Source organism: Mustela putorius, unplaced genomic scaffold (assembly GCF_011764305.1).
Source record: "Mustela putorius furo isolate JIRA1106 unplaced genomic scaffold, ASM1176430v1.1 tig00000151_pilon_pilon_pilon, whole genome shotgun sequence".
Classification (NCBI taxonomy): Eukaryota; Metazoa; Chordata; class Mammalia; order Carnivora; family Mustelidae; genus Mustela; species Mustela putorius.
The window spans coordinates 10884476-10903031 of record NW_025421296.1 but is presented as its reverse complement, the minus strand read 5'-3'; the positions used below and the strand labels follow the sequence as shown (position 1 = coordinate 10903031).

Genomic DNA, 18556 nt, shown 5'->3' with positions numbered 1-18556 from the left:
AACAATTTTGTTTGTGCCAAAGGTTGCAGGACGTATTCTTTGCTTAAGTATGATAATGTCACTATAATCTGGCCCTCCTTGTTTTAGGGGACAGGGAGGGAAAACGGGAAGTAACACATTGTTTACTTGTTTTGGGAGGAGCATTCAACAGATGCTGTTTCGTTTAATCCTCACAGCAACCCTTGAAGGAGGAATATTATTTACATTTTATAGATGAGTAAAGTGAAAATGAAGTTTAAAAATTGAGTAACTTGGGGTTCCTGGGAGGCTCAGTGGGTTAAAGCCTCTGCCTGATTCAGCCCAGGTCATGATCCCAGGGTCCTGGGATCAAGCCCCGCATTGGGCTCTCTGCTCAGCAGGGAGCCTGCTTCCTCTTCTCTCTCTGCCTGCCTCTCTGCCTACTTGTGATCTGTCCATCAAATAAATAAGTAAAATCTTTAAAAAAAAAATTGAGTAACTTGCTGATGTTTATATGGCTATTAATAAATAGAGGAAACAGATTGGATCCAGGTTTCCTCATCCCAAAGCCCTTTGCTACTTCACTTCAGAAAAATTCTTTTTTTAATGGAGAGATTTACAGTCCAAATTCTTTGAATGGTCACAGACTCCCAGTTAATGAGAGCTTTTTGGTTGTTTTCACGGTCTAGATAGGTCTGAAACTGGAACGGTTTTGGGGACTAACATTTACTGATCACCTATTAAAAACTAAAAAAGTACCGGTAATTAGTCTTACTTAGAGAACTGCTTCGATTGGGATTTCTAAGTTCAGCTTTTATTCAGAAAATGGTGTTTTATTGATGACTCAGTAACTGGATAGTGGTTCTGTGTGAGTTTGGGTGGTGGAAGCAAGGTGTCTACAGAAAGACAGAATATGGACTTTCTGCCCTCAAGGAGTTTCTAGTCTAGCAAGGAGAGCTCTACACACAGTCTCAGACAGGCAATTGAAGAGTTAGGTAACAATATCAAATAGTACTATAAGAGATGTCTTGGGGCTTGCGCCTAAGTTCCAAACTGATTATAGAGAGAAGCAGTCAGAGGAAGAGAAGGATGTGTTCTGAGGGGATCAGGCAAGATGGGGTGTGAGTTAGGGTTTGGAGGGTACACAGGATTTGCGCGTATAGGTAAGAGCCAAGATGCCAATCAAGGCAGGCTCAGGCTACCATGCCAATACATACCTGTGTCCATCAGGGGCCAATACATACCTGTGTCCATCAGGAGCGTTCCGTTGGGAGTAACACAAGTGCTGGCAAGGTGGACCGTTGTCAGGCTGTGGGGGGCTGTGTGGCAAATTAAATATTTGAGATTTTATCTTATGGCTTTGGCAGTGGGGCTGATGGCTGTATTAGAGGCAATGGTGTACCATCAGTAACTGTAAACCCACATGTAACATTTGTTGAGTGTTTGTTCTGTGGGGTGCTCTATTCAACAAATGAACATTTATAGAACACTTCCAAGTGCCCAGCCCTGTTCTCTGTTCTGGCAATATGCCAGTGTCCAGAATTAATAAAAATCCCTGCTCTCCCGAGAGGAGAGACAGACAGATGATAAAATAGATCTTGTAATCTGAATTCTTGTAATGATGCTGCAGAGAAACGGAAATGGGGAAGTGAGCAGGGTGGGGATGACTGATAGGACATCGCCATTGTAAAACTGCAGATATGTACTAACTCATTGAAATGGTGAACTGTTAGAAGGTGGTCTGAGGAACGCTGATTGAGAGGGACTCAAAGATGACGTCATTTGCAAAGATGAGCAGGGAGCAGGGGAAGGACTGATGCTGTAGGGACTAGTCCGGAGGAGGCGACTGCAATGATCAAGACGAGTTTTCCCTAAAATGCTATGATGTTAGTAATTAACATCATGTAGGTTTTCGTAGAGAAAGAAAACTCATGTAGGAAAAACCACCGCAATACACAGTTTTTCTGATCCCGCCTTTCCCTAAGCTTTGAAACCAAGCACAATGTATATTGCAGAAGGGACAGGGCTTGGTGGGGAGTTGTTTCTGCTGCATAAAGTGTGATATGGAGGTCACAAAGATGACAGAGGTTCTGAGCGTGGGTGAGTAGGATGCACAGAAAAAGGAGATTTCATTAAGGAAAATGGAAATTCAACAGAGTATTTGTCATGCTGTTTCCACGATTTGAAAATTTTGAGATTAATTGGGGCATCCTCTGGTGTATTCGAACTAAGAATCAGTGGCTTCTCCTTATAACGGGGTAGGCAAGATGAAGTTAAGGTGCTGGGTTCCAGGGCCAGGAGACCTTGCCTCTCCTCCCCGGTGCACCTGGCCAGCCTCCCCACCCTCAGCTGTCTTTCTGCCTCGCTGCTCAGCCCGACGACACCCACCTAGTCTGTCTTAACCTGCCATCTGCTGCTGCTCACATTTTAAAGATTACTGACCCTGACTGACGGTAATTTTTACATGGCCATCCTAGAGCAGAAGAAACACCCCAGAGTTCCATTTGTTGGGTTGTTGGGTCTAAAGAACTTAATACATATTTGTTGTAACAACTTAGTACCATTTGAAAAAACAGTACACACACTGAAAGCAAAAAATATTATTTTATGTTATTCTTAAATGAACACAAGTGTGTGCTCATTTAAGATGTATATACCTATGTCGTGCAGTCTCTCAAGTTTTGGAAATATATTTGGACACCACCACCCTTACTTTCTGTTCCATGTTTATCTTCATATTTCTGTTCCGTGTGATACTTCCTTTTTATCACAGTAACCACAGAAAACCCTGTTTCACCCAGATACAAAGTTGTTGAAAGGAATACAGTACAATCTAGTGTTGAAAGTGAACTACCTTGAGCTGTTAGCTCTCCTGGTGTCCAACAGATGTCATTATGTTTCCCTTGAAAATTTGAAGTATCCCCAGGCACCCCTTGAGTTTGCTAATGCACCCTGGGTGCTTTGGCACACAGTTTGGGAACTGTGGTACTGACCTGTTCTCTAGCATCTCTTTATCTTTTCCCCACCCTTATGACACTTCTTGGCCATACCCATTTTAATTAAAAAAGTAACTTTATTGTTTTTAAGATTTTATTTATTTGAGAGAGAGAGAGAGACAGAATGAGAGAAAGAGAGCATGAGAGGAGAGGTCAGTGGGAGAAGCAGACTCCCTGCCGAGCAGGGAGCCCGATGTGGGACTCCATCCTGGGACTCCAGGATCATGACCTGAGCCAAAGGCAGTCGCTTAACCAACTGAGTCACCCAAGTGCCCAAGAAAGTAACTTTAGACTCAGCCATGGCCTCATCTCCTCTTTTTCACTTGCAGACTCCAGGCGTGAGCTTAAAGTCACTCTCTCAAGTCCATTCCTGGTATCTTACATCACACTTGATAAGTCATTGCTTTGACTTCAAGTTTAGTCCAAGGAATTGTTTCCAGTTCTTCATCCTCACATCTTTTATAAATAAAATCATGACCTTGTGACCTCTGGTTTTCTGGCTTAGAATCATGGCTTTGAATCAATTATTTTAACCATGATTCATAAAAGCCTGGCTTTGAACCATCATACTTTATTGACCACAGGCTCACATGGGTGCCAGGCCATAGGGAAGATGGGCTTCCAGTACCTTTAGCTCTCTTGAAAACATTGAGAGTCCACCACAATGCCATGGGGATGAATACCATTACCAGTCCATTCCTATCTGAGGAAACTGAGGCAGGCTGACATCAAGGCATTGCAGCAGGACAGAACATCATATGGGTGTTGCTTGTCTCCCAGGTAATGAGAAAGCCCCAGAGGTCACTCTGGGTGGAGGTAACTAATACAAATGAATGGCTCACCATGTTTGATTTTTAATTTTACAGCTTTACTTTTATAAAAGTAGAACTCTGAGTGTTTTTTTTTTTTAAAGATTTTTTTTATTTGTCAGAGAGAGCCAGGGGAGTGGCAGAGAGAGGGAGAAGCAGACTCCCTGCTGAGCAAGGAGCCGGATGCGGAACTCCATCCCAGGACTCTGGGATCATGACCTGCGGCCGAGGGTAGATGCTTAACCTACTGAGCCACCCAGGTGTCCCCACTGTAGCTTTTTTTAAAAAATTAAGATATTTATTAATTTATTTTAGAGAGAGAGCACACATGAGTGGGGGTGGAAGAGGGGCAGAGGGAGAGAGAAAATAGTAAGCAGACTCCCCATTGAGTGCGGAGCCCTTTGAGGGGCTCGATCCCACAACCCTGAGATCATGACCTCAGCAGAAATCAAAAGTTGATGCTTAACTGACTGCGCCACTCAGGCAGCCCAGCACTAGCTTTTTGTAGACATTGTGTCAATGCAGAAAGAGAAGATTAAAAACTGACCAACCATAGAAGCATTAAAGTGTTTTTAGTTCTAATTTTAATTTGATTTTAATATTCTTTCCAAACTTTTTTCTACATATGAAATCGTAATGTATATAACACCAGTCTTACTTTTTAAAAAAGTTACATTATAAACAATTTTTTTTTTTAGTTTAGGTACATAATTCTTTAGCTATTCTAAAAAAATTCTGAAATCACTATCAAGGTAATACTTGCATATAATTTGAAAACCAAAACAGCTAAAAAGCTTTAACAAAAAACAGCAGACTCCTACCCCACCTTCCTAAAGTCCCCGATTCAGTTTTACTGGATAGAACCAACCACTTTCTTGTCCTCAATTTCAGTGGCTCTGTAATAGTCCCTTAAATGGACCACATCATTTATGTACCTGCTACCTGGCCCATTTTTACTTTTTGACTTAAGTGAACTATCAATTGACAGTGATTCTTCAGGATTACTAATTGCTGATAAAATCCTGTTCACTGCGCAAATGTATATGGGTAAACTCATATCATATGTACATACATTACCATATGTACTTTGCCCTGCCATTTTTATAAGCCTAACTCAGTTTCACCTTTCATTTATCATCACTGGCCATAGGCATGTTGTTAGGATTCGTGGCTTTTTATTAAACATTATCAGAGCTCCCATCTTTTACCAGTTATTTTCCCAAGTTAATGTAGGAGTTTAGGAATTCAGCTGAGAAGATTTAATGAAATTCTATTGCATTTTACACCATACTCATTAAGCAGGTAACAGCCTGCCCTTGGTAATCGAAAAATTTGGGGTGTTGGGAAGGAGCATAGTATATGGATATATGCACATTTTTTCAACTAGACTTCCATATTTTAAGGCAATCATCTTTTCAAAATTGAGGATCTGTTTTCTGAAATACTGACTCAAAATGGTACCTATTCTGTTACAATATACTTAACAAATTAATAGATTACTTTTTTCCAGGCAGTTGTAGGCTTACAGAGTGGTTTATGGAATGGAAAGTACAGAGACTTTCCCATGTATCACTCACCACTCCCCAGCTTCCCCAAATTATGACCATCTTGCATTTGTGTGTACGTTTATTACAAATAAGGAGCCAATATTGATACATTGTTATTAATGAAAGTCTGGTTTTCATTAGGTTTGTTCTTTGTGTTGTGCATTCTGTGGGTTTTGACCAATACCTAATGACATGTATCCATCATTGCAGCACTGTATGGCATAGTTCACTGCCCTAAAAATCCCCTGTGCTCCACCTAGTTATTCCTTCCTCCCTCTTAACTCTGGGTGAGCACTGATCTTCCTGTTTCCAGTAAACAGCGCTGTTTTGCCTTTTTCAGAATGTCATATAGCTGCAATCATGCAATATGTAGCCTTTTCAGATTGGCTTCTTTCATGTATCATTATGCATTTACCGTTTCTCCATGTCTCTTTGTAGTTTGATGGTCCATTTCTTTTAATTTATGAGTAATATTTTCTGCATGGACGTACCATCGTTTCTTTATTCATTCCCACAATGATGCAACTTCCTAGTTGCATCACACCTGCTTGGCGGTTGTGAATAAAGTTGCTATAAACATCCATGTGCAATTTCTTGTGTGAACTTAAGTTTTCAATTCATTTGGGTAAATGCAAAGAAGTACAATTACTGAATCATATGTTAAGAGAAAATTTTTAGTTTTGTAAATGGTCGTGCCATTTTACATTCCCCCAGCTGGGAGTGAGAGTTCCTTTTACTTCAGATCTTCAGCAGCATTTGTTGTTGTCAGTGTTTTGGATTTTTGCCATTTGAATAGGTGTGTGTTGGTACATATCATTATTGTTTTAATTTGCAATTCCTTCATGATGTGTGGTGTTTAGCATCTTTTCAGATGCTTATTGACTATATCTGCTTCACTCTTGTCTATTCAGATCATTTGCACGTTTTTAAGTTGGATTTTTTGTTTTCTTATTATTGAGTTTTAAGAGTTTTTGTAACTTTTGGCTACCAGTTCTTTGTTTGCATTTTGCGAAGATTTCCTCCCAGTCTGTAGTTTGCCTTTTTATTTTCTCCAGTGTTTTTTACAGAACAGAAGTTTTAAATTTAAAGAAATCCACCTTACCATTTTTTTTCATGGATTGTGCTTTGGGTGTTGTATCTAAAAGTCATCACCAAACCCAAGGTCATCTAGATTTTCTCCTGTGTTATCGTCTAAGGAGTCTGATGCTTTCGCATTTTACATTTAGTTCTGTTATTCATGTTGAGCTAATTTTTGTAAAAGATTTAAGATCTGGGTGTAGGTTAATTTCTTTTTCATGCAGATGTCCAGTTGTTCAACACCATTTTCTGAAAAGATTCATTTCTCCATTGGATTGTATGTGCCCCTCTGTTAAAGATCAGTTGACCATTTATCTGTAGGTCTAGATCTGGACTCTCTATTCTGTTCACAGTAAACTTTTAAAGGAAGTTTTGTGTTAACTTCAGTGAAAATAAAATACATTTTAATAAGAGGGGGTAGGTAGAATAGGTCATTCTTATTCTAGCTTTATCTCGTGAGACTAGTTTCCATTGAGGTACAGAATCAGGCCAGTGATTTTCTTGTAAAAAGTTTCTGGGTCACCTCCAACAAACTCCACATCGGTGTGTGTATGTCCTTGTGTGTATAGGCCAGGTGACAGACGTGAACTGCACAAGATTTCTGGGGATGCCCTTGAAGTTTTATAATGGGTTGTTAAACCTGTCTTGCACTGTTGACTAACAAAGCATTTTGTTCTACCTCAATCTGTAACAGAAAATATACTTAAGGTCATTGCCAGTAATTAAAACATCTGATTTCCTGTCCATGCAGCTTTCATTGGGGGACATTTGGCAATGTCTGGAGATATTTTGGTTCTCGCCGGTTGTGAGGAGGCGGGGGAGAAGGGTGTTACTAGCTTCTTGTGTAGAGGCCAAGGATGTGGAGAACTGCCCTACAGTGTACAGGACAGACCCCACGACAAGTAATTTTCTGGGCTCAAAATGTCAGTAGTGCCGAGGTTGAGAAATTCTATTGAAGAGTACCTGATTTATTTATATCCGTGGCATGTTTTCTTTGCATTAACCTCTAGAAAACCTACATTTTTGTAGATTTACAGTTGTACCAAAACTTAATGGCTCATTTTTACTTTTTTACTTTTAATGGTGTGCTGTAGCATTCAGCTGCCTTCAGATGTCTTGGGCTTAGTTTCACTTTTTTTCTGATTTCACAGTAGCCTGCATTATGCCTACATAAGGCCTACATAGCCTGCATAGTAGCCTACATAAAGCTGCCTTAACTCTGAAACTGGAATATAAATACGTAATTTTATATAATTTTGAATATATGTGGCAGAATTCTTGATCACAGAAATCTGATGCTAGATACAAAGTCGATGTTTATACTGCTTCTTAGTTGGTTGTACATACATAGTAGTTCAGACTCTGCTTCTCATTTCCTCTTCTGGTCCTTTAAATGACACGTTTGATACATAAGTTTCTATGATACATAAGTTTCCATTAGCTCATCTTGTTTTCAGTGTGTTCCCTTTTATTGTTAAGAGAAACAAAACCAAAAACCCCATTGTTTCAGCAATCCCCCGTTGCCTTCCTTTGTGTGAAATTGCTCAACTAAGAGTTATGCAAATCAGGATGAGCCCTGCGAGTGAGGCTTCTTACTGCACATTGATCCAGGGAAATGTCACCAGTCTCTGGTGTATTTGCCATCAGCCACGCACTGGTCATAAGAAGATCAGGACCCAGGCATTTCTGACCACTCAGCCCCTTGCTTGCTTCCCTACAGCCAAACCAGCTTCCTTTTCTGCACCTCACCTCATTCCAGCCACAAGACCTTTGCATGGCCTCCAGCTCCCTTCTCCAAGACCTCCCAACTTTGCTAGAAGTTGAAGAGAATCGCTTCTTCTGTTCACATGGGGGCCTGAGTGGCTGTCACCTCTTGAGACACCTGAGAGAGCCCTTGCTGTCTCTTCAGGGCCCACTTCAGTGCATCTCCTGGACGTTGAGCAGTTTTCTTTATGTCTAGTAAAAATCTTCATGATTGACAGTTTATTTCTGTTTGAATTCTTAGCAAAGACTGTGACTCCAGTCACTCCAGACTGTGACTCCAAATTCTTTATTCCCACAGATTTCCAGAGTTTGAAAGATCTTAGGCCATGGGTTCAGATTCTCTTGTTTGTTCAGTTGTTTATTTCCTATGCTGTACTTTTCATCCCTGTGGCTTATGCAAATTGGACAAATTGGTACAAATTGGAATTTTGTACCTTTTAACCTTCTTCACTTATTTTGCCTATCCCCTAACCCCCCTCCTCTGCTAACCACCAGTTTTCTGAATTTATGAGTCCGTATCTGTTTGTTCATTTGTTTTATATTTTAGAATCCAGATGTAAGTGAAATCATATGGTATTCGTCTTTCTGTCTGACTTACTTCACTTAACATAATACCTTCTAGGTCCATCTATGCTGTTGCGAATAGCAAGATCTCATTCTTTTTTATGGCTGGGTAATATTCCTTTGTGTGTGTGTGTGTGTGTGTGTGTGTGTGTGTGTGTGTTTACACACCACTTCCTTATCCATTTATCCACTGATGGACATTTCAGTTGCTTTCATATCTTGGCTGTTGTAAATAATGAAGCAGTAAAAACAGAGGGGTGCATGTTTCTTTTTGAATTAGTGTTTTCATTTTCTTTGGGTAAATATCCAGAAGAGGAATTGTTGGATCATATGGTATTTCTATTTTAAATTATTTGAGGAATTTCCATACTGTTTTCCACAGTGGCTCCACAAATTTACATTCCACCAATAGTACACAAGCATTCCTTTTTCTCAACATCCTCACCAACGCTTGTTATTTCTTGCATTTTTTATTTTAGCCATTCTGAATGGTATAAGGTGATATCTCGTTCGGGTTCTGATTTCTATTCCCCTGACATCATGAGTGATGTTGAGCATCTTTTCATGTGTCTGTTTTTAGCCATCTGGATGTCTTCTTTGGAAAAATGTCTAGTGCCCTGCCCATTTTTAAATCAAATTGTTTATTTTTTTGGTGTTGAGTTGTAGGAATTCTTTATATATTTTGGATATTAAACCCTCACTGGATATATCATTTACAAACACTTCTCCCATTCAGTAGGTTGCCTTTTCATTTTGTTGATGATCTCTTTCACTGTACCAAAACTTTTTAGCTTTGTGTAGTCCCAATTGTTTATTTTTGCTTTCATTTCACTTCCTTGGAAAGACAGAAAAATAATGCTAATTCTGATGTCCAAGAGTTTATTGCCTAAGTTTTCTCAGGGAAGTTTTGTAAGGTTTCAAGTCTTACATTTAGGTCTCTAATTCATTTTGGGTTTATTTTTGTGCATGGTGTAAGAAAGGGGTCCAATTTTATTCTTCTGCACATAGTTGTCCAGTTTTCCCAACAGCATTTGTTGAAGAGACTGTATTTTCTTCATTGTATTTTCTTGCCTTCTTTATCATAGATAAATTGACCATATAAGCATGGGTTTATTTCTGGACTCTCTGCTCTGTTCCATTGACCTATGTGTATTTTGTTTTAAATTTCTAAAAAATGTTTTTCATTTTTGTACAAGTTCATATATGTACATATATTACATATTATAGATGTATAATAAAAATATAAAAATACACATATAGGGGCGCCTGGGTGGCTCAGTGGGTTAAAGCCTCTGCCTTCAGCTCAGGTCATGGTCCCGGGGTCCTGGGATCGAGCCCTGCGTCAGGCTCTCTGCTCGGCGGGGAACCTGCTTCCTCCTCTCTCTCTGCCTACTTGTGATTTCTGTCTGTCAAATAAAAAAATCTAAAAAAAAAAAAATACACATATATGTATAATAAAAATGCATTGTGTGTATATATATATATAATTATATATATATATATATATATACTTTATATAAAACAGAAACAGCTTTAAAAATTTTTGAATAAGGGTAACGGAATACATGACCTAAGGTCCTTCAAACTCTTATATATGTATATATATTCGGAAAATCATATTTGTGTGTGTGTGTAAAATTTAAAACTTGGAAAGGAGAAACCAAAAATGCTTGCAGTCCTATCATTGGGAACATTGTGATATTTTAGGGTATTTCTTCCTAGACTTTTTTTTGCTCAATTTCCCCCAACAAAAATGCTGTCATGCTGTATATATGTGAATATCTTTTTTTTAAAGATTCATTTATTTGAGAGAGAGAGAATGCGCACACAGAGGAGAGGGAGAGGCAGAAAGAGGTTTTTTTTTTTTTAAGATTTTTATTTATTTGACAGACAGAGATCACAAATAGGCAGAGAGGCAGACAGAGAGAGAGGGGCAGCAGGTACCCTGGCAAGCAATCCCAGTGCGGGACTTAATCCCAGGACCCTGGGATCATGACCTGAGTTAAAGGCAGAGGCTTTAACCCACTGAGCCACCCAGAGGCCCCAGGGAGAGAGAGAGTGTTAAGCAGACTCCAAGCTGAGCTCAGAATCCGAGGCAAGGCTAGAATGACCTGAGCCAGAGTCAGGCTCTTCACCAGCTGCACCACCCACCACCCAAGTGCACCGTACTGTGAATATCTTTTTGTCTTTCTCTCTCTCCTATATACACACACACACATTATTTTAATAACTACATAGTATTCTTTTGTGTTAATGTATCATCTTCTGGGTCAGTTTTCCAAAAGTCAGTTGCCTAAAGGCCAGTCTGATATATTTAATCAGATTTTCCAATATACCAGAAGACTTTTTTTTTTTAACTTATCGAATATTATGTCCATTTTTTAAAAAAGCATATTCACTTTTTAATGTTTCTCTTGCTAGTTTTCAAATGGCATATCAACCTTGTTGTTTCTGTACTTAAAAGAATAAAATTTTAATTTAAGCTTAAATTTAAATTTAGAAGCATTCAAAAGAAATTACAAGTGACCAAAACATTCCCACCACATATGACAGGCTAATGCTGTAGTTTCTAAAAAGAAATTAGGATGTGTTGACCCAGAAACTGTTTGCAAAACCGTCTGACACAGAAGGATAACACTGTCTTGAGATAAGGAAGGAAAAGTGAGGATGTATAGAGGAATTTCTGGACAGAAGCAGGAGATTTGCACCTCAGATGTAACAAAAACATGTCACCAGGGTTGATGAATTTTTAGAAATTAGTTTAGAATCCTAAAAATGTAAGGATGAGTAAAGTAAGAAAAGAATGAACTAGGAATCTAAAGAAACAACCATATCTCAGAAGACACTTAAGCTACTTGTTAAAATTTGAAAAATTATGTCTATAAATATTTTCATTTTAATCTCTAAAAGAAAAAGCTCTTTTTAAATATAAATTTAATACCAATATATTAAACATAAAAGTGATAATAATTCCTTATAATCAAGTAGCCAGTAAATGATCTAGTTTATCCATTTATCTTAGAGTTATTTTTAATAATTAAGCTACTTATTACTATCAACTAATGTTAATATAGTCCTAAGAAGATTCAACAGTCTTGTTTTTAAAAATAGAACATTTTGAGGTGCCTGGGTGGCTCAGTCGGTTAAGCATCCAACTTTTGATTTCAGCTCAGGTCATGATCTCAGGGTTGTGAGATTAAGCCCCGAGTCAGGGTCTGCGCTGGGCATGAAGCCTGCTGAACATTCTCTTTCCTTCTTCCTCTGCCCCTCTCCTCCTTAAAAAAAAAACAAAATTTCTTAAAAAGCATCAGAGATGGAACACCTGGGTGGCTCAGTGGGTTAAGCCTCTGCCTTGGGCTCAGGTCATGGTCTCACGGTTCTGGGATCAAGCAGCATCTGGCTCTCTGCTCAGCAGGGAGCCTGATTCCCCCCTCCCTCTGCCTGCCTCTCTGCCTACTTGTGATCTCTCTCTCTCTCTCTGTCAAATAAATAAATAAATTTTTTAAAAAAGGCTTCATAGAAACTTTCAAAAGCTTTTAAAACAATTACATTTGATAAGAATTGTTATATCCTTAAGCTATTAAACCACTTCAACTAATATACAGTTGTAAACTTAAGCAGTCCCATAAAAAATACCCTTTGCTACAGAGCTTTGTGTAACTGACCAGTTATTTCTGTAGAAACAATGTGTTGCTAGAAGTGAAGTATTAAAACGTGCATACATATTAAAGTACTTTAATATGTATTGTCAAATTAAAGGTAGTGTCATTTACTCTCTCATGTCAAGCTCAACCATTTCATTTTATGGTGAGGAAATTAGAGCTGAGAAAAGAAAGTGGTTTTGTCCATAGCCCTGCTTCCCAATTCCTAATTTGCTGCATCTGTCATTATCCATGGCCTTCTTCCAAGCAGGAGTCAAATTACCCTTCAACTTCTGTGCTCTAGATTCCAAACTGTCAGGTATTTGAACCCTCACCTACCTCTTAAATGTCTTTTTCGGACTCACTGTAATAAAATCCGTGACTAAAACTGTACTGGCCTATTAGGGTGCTGATAAATGCAGTCAGTTTGCTCTTTTATGCATCATTATTTCAGAATATCTCAGTATCGGCTTAGCATTAGTTATGCTACACATTCCTGGTACAGCTAAGTGCATAGTACCTAAGTCTTCCTGCTGCTATGCATATGTCCTACAGCGTATAATAGAGAAAAAAAAGATGCTTTCAAACCAGGTGAAGACATTGGCAAACACAAGGTAAATTAACATGTATCAGATTCATCTGATCAGATCAGATCACAAAAAACAAAATATAATGAGAAGGAAGCCAGCCTACTGCACTACATCTCTCTGGGGGGGGGGGGGAGCGTATTTTTGAATTAATTTTTTATTAAAAATTAATAAATTCATGCTTTCAAAGTGTACAGTTCAGTGGGTTTTAGCGTACTCACACGCTTGTTACACCATCACCACTCTCTAATTCCACAATCCTCCGCATCTCGTGTGGAGCGTGCTTGCAGAATGTACACACTGCAGTTCAGCTGTGCAAAAACAAAGGTGAAAAAAGCTTTCACATTCTTTAACTATCTCTCTTCATCCCTCTGAATAGCAGCAGGTGGGAAAACAGCCTTAAGTTTGCCAACAGGGTTTGAATTTTTTCCCGTTTAATCTTTTTTCCATCATGCCACTGCTTCTTTAACCTAGGAGCTTCGTCCTTCACGTGTCTTCTGCTCCCGTCTGAGATGGTACCTAAGTAGATAAAAGGTTTCTGTTGTGCTGTTTGCAGAGAAAAAGCCACAGATTCTCTCCATATTCTTTGTATGTCTGCTGACATATGACTGGGCACTGCTGATTGTGGGGAGTGTCACCCTAACAGTGCCCCCAAAGCCAACAGATCACATCGGGACACTTGAAAAGTTCCAGAGGCCCCGTATACCTTGAACAGGCTGAGTGAGGGGAGCCTGGAGACAGCCGCTCTGCGTGCTTCTCTCCATGTGAGGTGGGAGGCAGCGGCTCTTTGAGATTTCTCTATAGCCTCCTGCAGGCTGGGTCTAGGTGTGTGGACCTAAAACTAGTAAATAAATGTTCTTCAAGCCACCCTCACTTTCCCAATTGGCATTTCCTATTCAGCGTTGTTGGGGGTGGCACCCTTGGACACACATTCTGTCCCATTCATGCTGTTTCTAATGCTCCTTCGGGCTCCTCTTGGTCACGTTTTCTAACTCAAGAAGTACTTGTAAAGCACACCTCCCTCCCTTCTAGGGGGCACCCAACCTTTCTCTCAGACTAGAGAGGATATCGCATCATAGAGGAGCCCCGGGATCTGAGTTGTCAAGGATTTGCTCTTAATATGGAACCCAGAGGGGATGCCTGGGTGGCTCAGTTGGTTAAGCAGCTGCCTTGGGCTCAGGTCATGATCCCAGCGTCCTGGGATCGAGTCCCACATGGGGCTCCTTGCTCAGCAGGGAGCCTGCTTCTCCCTCTGCCTCTGCCTGCCACTCTGTCTGCCTGTGCTCGCTCTCTCTCCTTCTCTCTCTCTGATAAATAAATAAAATCTTAAAAAAAAAAAAAAATGGAACCCAGAGGAACACCCGGAGCTAGGATTACCAGATACCAAAATGACATTGACTTAATTGCCCCAAGATACTGTTCCTGTTACATATGGTATTTAAACCTTAGGGACATCATATTGGAGGCTGGTCAAAGCCAGGGTCTGGACCCAGGTGGACCTGGGTTATCAGCTTACTAACCATGTCAACAATGGCTTTCTGGGAGATTTCACAGAAGAAGAAGATTGAGAACGTTTGAAAATGATTACCATGACATACATAGGAGAGAAATCTTAGTTGTCTAAGTAGAGAGCCTGGCTATACCCTTTTCAGTTTTATCTTTTAAAAAAAAATTTTTTTTAGGAACTTGGGCAAAAGAAAAGAAAGTCACTTAAGGCAGGAACCAATGGAATTGACTGTGGAGTTTAGTTCTGGAGTTTTCTCCTTCTCTGCTGTCCTGAGGCTGCTTCTGAGGCTTCTCAGACCCCTTTCCTCTCTGATAGGTTATTTGAAGAAACATTGCAACTTTTCCGTACTAGACTTTGCTTCTCTGAGGTCTCCTTCTTGAAAGTAAAGAAAGGAAGAAAACAATCAAAGGGTGTCGATAAGACTTCTACTTGGGCAGGCAAAGTGAGGCTCTTAAGTTAACTAGCTGGTCTTGGAATGCAAGCGTGAGGTGTGGACTTTGTTTTAGGCATACATTCCTCTGAAGGACCCTTGAACCAAACTCAGCCTACTTTGGAAGCTCAAGATCACTTTTGTTTGGGTTTGTTACCACCCATCTCTAAGTCCTTGGGACTTCCTTTCCCTTGCTCCTGTTTTTCTAAGCTCCCTAATTCCAAGATAAAACTCACTCCATGGAGAGGTTGCAAATCTTTGGGTAGGTAAAGAAATGCAGCTTTGGGAATGCTTGGATGGCTCAGTTGGTTAAGCCTCCGCCTTCGGCTCAGGTCATGATCCCAGGGTCCTGGGATGGAGCATGCATAGGGCTCCTCGCTCAGCAGGGAGTCGGCTTTTCCCTCTGCCTGCTGCTCCTCCTGCTTGTGCGCTCTCTGACAAATAAATAAATAAAATCTTAAAAAGAAGAAGAAGAAGAGGAGGAAGAAGAAGAAGAAGCAGCAGCCGCCGATGGATCAAGTTTCACTTTTACCTAAAACCTTTGATAGCCTGGCACAGGTTCACATCAGGGCTTTCTTTCCTCATCTGGGCAATGCCAGGGACAAAGTAAGTACTTACATGTTCTTCTCTTTTTTCCCTACCAGCACAGATATTTCCAGTAACTCCAGAATGACCACTTGATATTGCAAGGTCAGGCAAAAAGTCGCTAACAAGAGAAAGATTTCAGAGCTCCCAGTGAGTCTTTGGATGAGTAATTGGCTTATTGCCGGAAAACTCAATGCAAATTGAAGCCGTCAGTTTGGGAAGTGGTGGTGAAATTCAATGCCCCCCAAAAGTTTCTAGTTTCTTTTTGGTGGCTGCTGAAATAAAGAGAGAAAATTTACAAGTCATAAGAAGAACCAAATATGATACCAACACAGTTTCTTTGTAGCATTTTGTAAAGGCTAGAAATAGAGGTTCTGGGAAGTTAAATTCTAGTAACTTTGTTTTTAAATTTTAAGATCTATGATTGTGTGGAATCATTGTATGTCATGTATGTGGAATGATCGTGTGTCAACACACGGATTCAGCTTCCATAGGGGGGGTGGCATACGGTGGGATGTAATACTTTTCAAGCTTAGGAAATCTATGACAAACAAAGTATTACCCAAAATGTATGTAATACTAATTACATACATTTAGTATTAGGAACCTTTCTCACTGCACAGCTTCCCACCCCCCATTTCAGTTACAGAGTAATGCATACATTTACATTCAGGTCATTCTGCAATACCAAAGTATACAACAGAGTAGCAAGTGCCTGCCCAGAAGTGAGGAGGAAGGGTGGGGGGTTGGGGGGGGAGGTGGAAGAAATCCTTCCTTTAGAGGGTCCAAGTGGTCTGGGTGCCCCCCTGAGGGCGGGATGGAAGATGTGCTCCTACTGTTCCCTCTTTGGGGTGGGAGGGGGTTATATGTGTGCTTCTCAACAATGGGAGTGTTTCTCTTGCAATGTTGCAGGGAAAACTAGTACTTAGACCTCGTTTATTTATGTGTTTAACAAACATGTATATAGCTCTTACTGTGTGCTGTTTAAAGCATCCTTTTAAGCACTTTGCAAATATCAGCTAATTTAATTCATTTAATCATCATAACAATGCAACAAGCCAGTCATCTCCATTGTTTAGAAGGATATTGAGAGAGGGAGAGGTTTGGCAGTTTGCCAAAGATCATACAGTTAATGATTGATGGACCCAGGATTTGAGGTCTATAGTCCTTACTCCAAAATACTTTATAAATTGGAGTGTCTTCCTTAGCAGTTTTTAAGAGAGAACTTCTGTATAGGATCTTGTGGCTTTAAGTGGACTTTAGAACCTAACCACCAGGGTGGTGGGAATCCTTTCTTCTTCTGTGGATATGTGGATTGCTTTCATGTGGATATGTGTGTGTAACTATGTATATGTGCATTTTTCCAATCCATAATGATTAATGGTCAAGAATGCCCAAATTATATAAATCTCTTTTTAATTCACCCTGGTCTCAGAATAGAATAAGTCAGTTTGACCCAATCTAATGAACTCTCCCCTATTTATGGATGTCTAGATTGTCCCTCTGTGTAATACAAATAACATTCATGTGAACATCCTCGTGCCCTATTCAAGTGTATCTCAAGAACAAAACCTTTTTTAAACTCCTTACCGTAAAAAAAAAAATAAACTAAACCTGACAGTCGCATGAAGTGATGAATGTGTTAGCTAACTTGACTGTGGCCAGCACTTCACAATACATAGTTTATGAAATCACTATGTCATGTACCTTAAACTTACACAAAGTCATGTGTCAGTTTTAGCTCCATAAAGCTGGAGGGGGAAAAAAAGAACAAATCGATCCCCGGAAGTAGAATTCTGAGTGGACTGTTCCTTCTTTTTTGAGCACGTGGGTAATTGTAAGGCATTATTGGATCTGACCACAGGCAGCGGGGGTGATGAATGAAGACTCATACTTAGTCTTTTCTCCAAAATCTTTTTTTTTTTTTTTAATTAAGGATTTTGGTATTCTAAGTCCCTTCTGTGAGGATAAACCTCCCAGTGGATATTTGTTCCAGTGACCAACAGACATTTTTGGGAAAGAAAAGTTACCTGCCTCCCATTTCCTGGATGTGTGGGTGGAAGTCCCTTTGTGAGCGAATGGTTGCCCAGCTGTTTGTGTCTCTCCAGACGGTATAGTGGAGCTCATGAAATGAATATCCCAGGACTGTATTTGCATGTCAACCCCCCTGTTATTATCATTATTAAATGAAGATCTCTACATAGGAAATGTGCCTTCATTTACTGCTAAAAAAATTGAAGATATTGCCATAGGACTTGATGATATTTACATCTGAAGGACTTGATGTAAAGCCCGTCATAAGAAACCTTAAGCATTTGTGCCGGGGCCTCGCCCTCCTCTGACAAGCTCGGGTCCACTTCCTCTTCCCTTCCTGAAAGCACCGTCACCCACCCTGCACTCTAGCTGTTCCTGACAGGAAACCTATTCTAGCAAATCTGGTGCCCGCCATGTTACCCCATCTCCATTCCCTTCTTTTCCTGGGTTCAGTTTTTTCTGTTTTCATTTTTTAAAAACTCATTATTGTCCTTTTTTGGTGAAAGCATTTCAAGTCCTTCTGAGAAAGAAGCAAGCCACAAAAATAACCCCTTCATTGAACAGTGTTAGTACACAGATAAAGCACAAGTTTCAAAATAGCCATCATATGGCAAAATGGAGGGTGGAGCATGGACTTTGAGCTAAAGCTGTGTGTGAGTCCTGGAGCCAGCATTCCCCAGTGCTATGGGAACTGGTCATATGACCTCTGTAGGCCTCAGTGTACTCCTCTGTAGAGTGGGGTTAGTAATACCTGAGTCAGAGGGTTTCTTCAAGCCATAAATGAAGTGCTTAGAAAATGATTAATGTCTAATTAAAAAATACTAAGTGGCGAGTCATTGTACATTGTAGCTCATATCATTTGCAAAGGTATAACCACTTTCTGGTTTTTTTTGTTGGGGGTGCATTTTCTTTCTGGTACCTTACCAGAGTAGAAAGCATTGGTAAACCTGGTCTGAGTTCATCCCTGTGTCACAGCAAGGAGCTCTGTGAGCTTTCTTGCTGTATTGTGAACAACTGTAGGGTCCCAACCCACAGCTCCCTGCTGGGTGGGCAGTCA

At 40.0% G+C, this 18556-nt stretch overlaps 1 protein-coding gene across 7 annotated transcripts in view; it reads left to right on the top strand.

The window, feature by feature from the left end:
* Window positions 1-18556, top strand: part of LYN (LYN proto-oncogene, Src family tyrosine kinase) — a 116368-nt gene that overhangs the window by 32953 nt on the left and 64859 nt on the right. The window contains exon 1 of one of the 7 annotated variants that reach the window (XM_004768803.3): window positions 15352-15486. The exons of 5 other annotated variants lie outside the window; for them this stretch is intronic. The gene's annotated coding sequence lies outside the window, so the exon portion shown is untranslated. Of the gene's footprint in view, window positions 1-15351; window positions 15487-18556 lie in introns of those variants that run through there. One more of the 7 variants, XM_004768805.3, reaches the window with a different exon arrangement.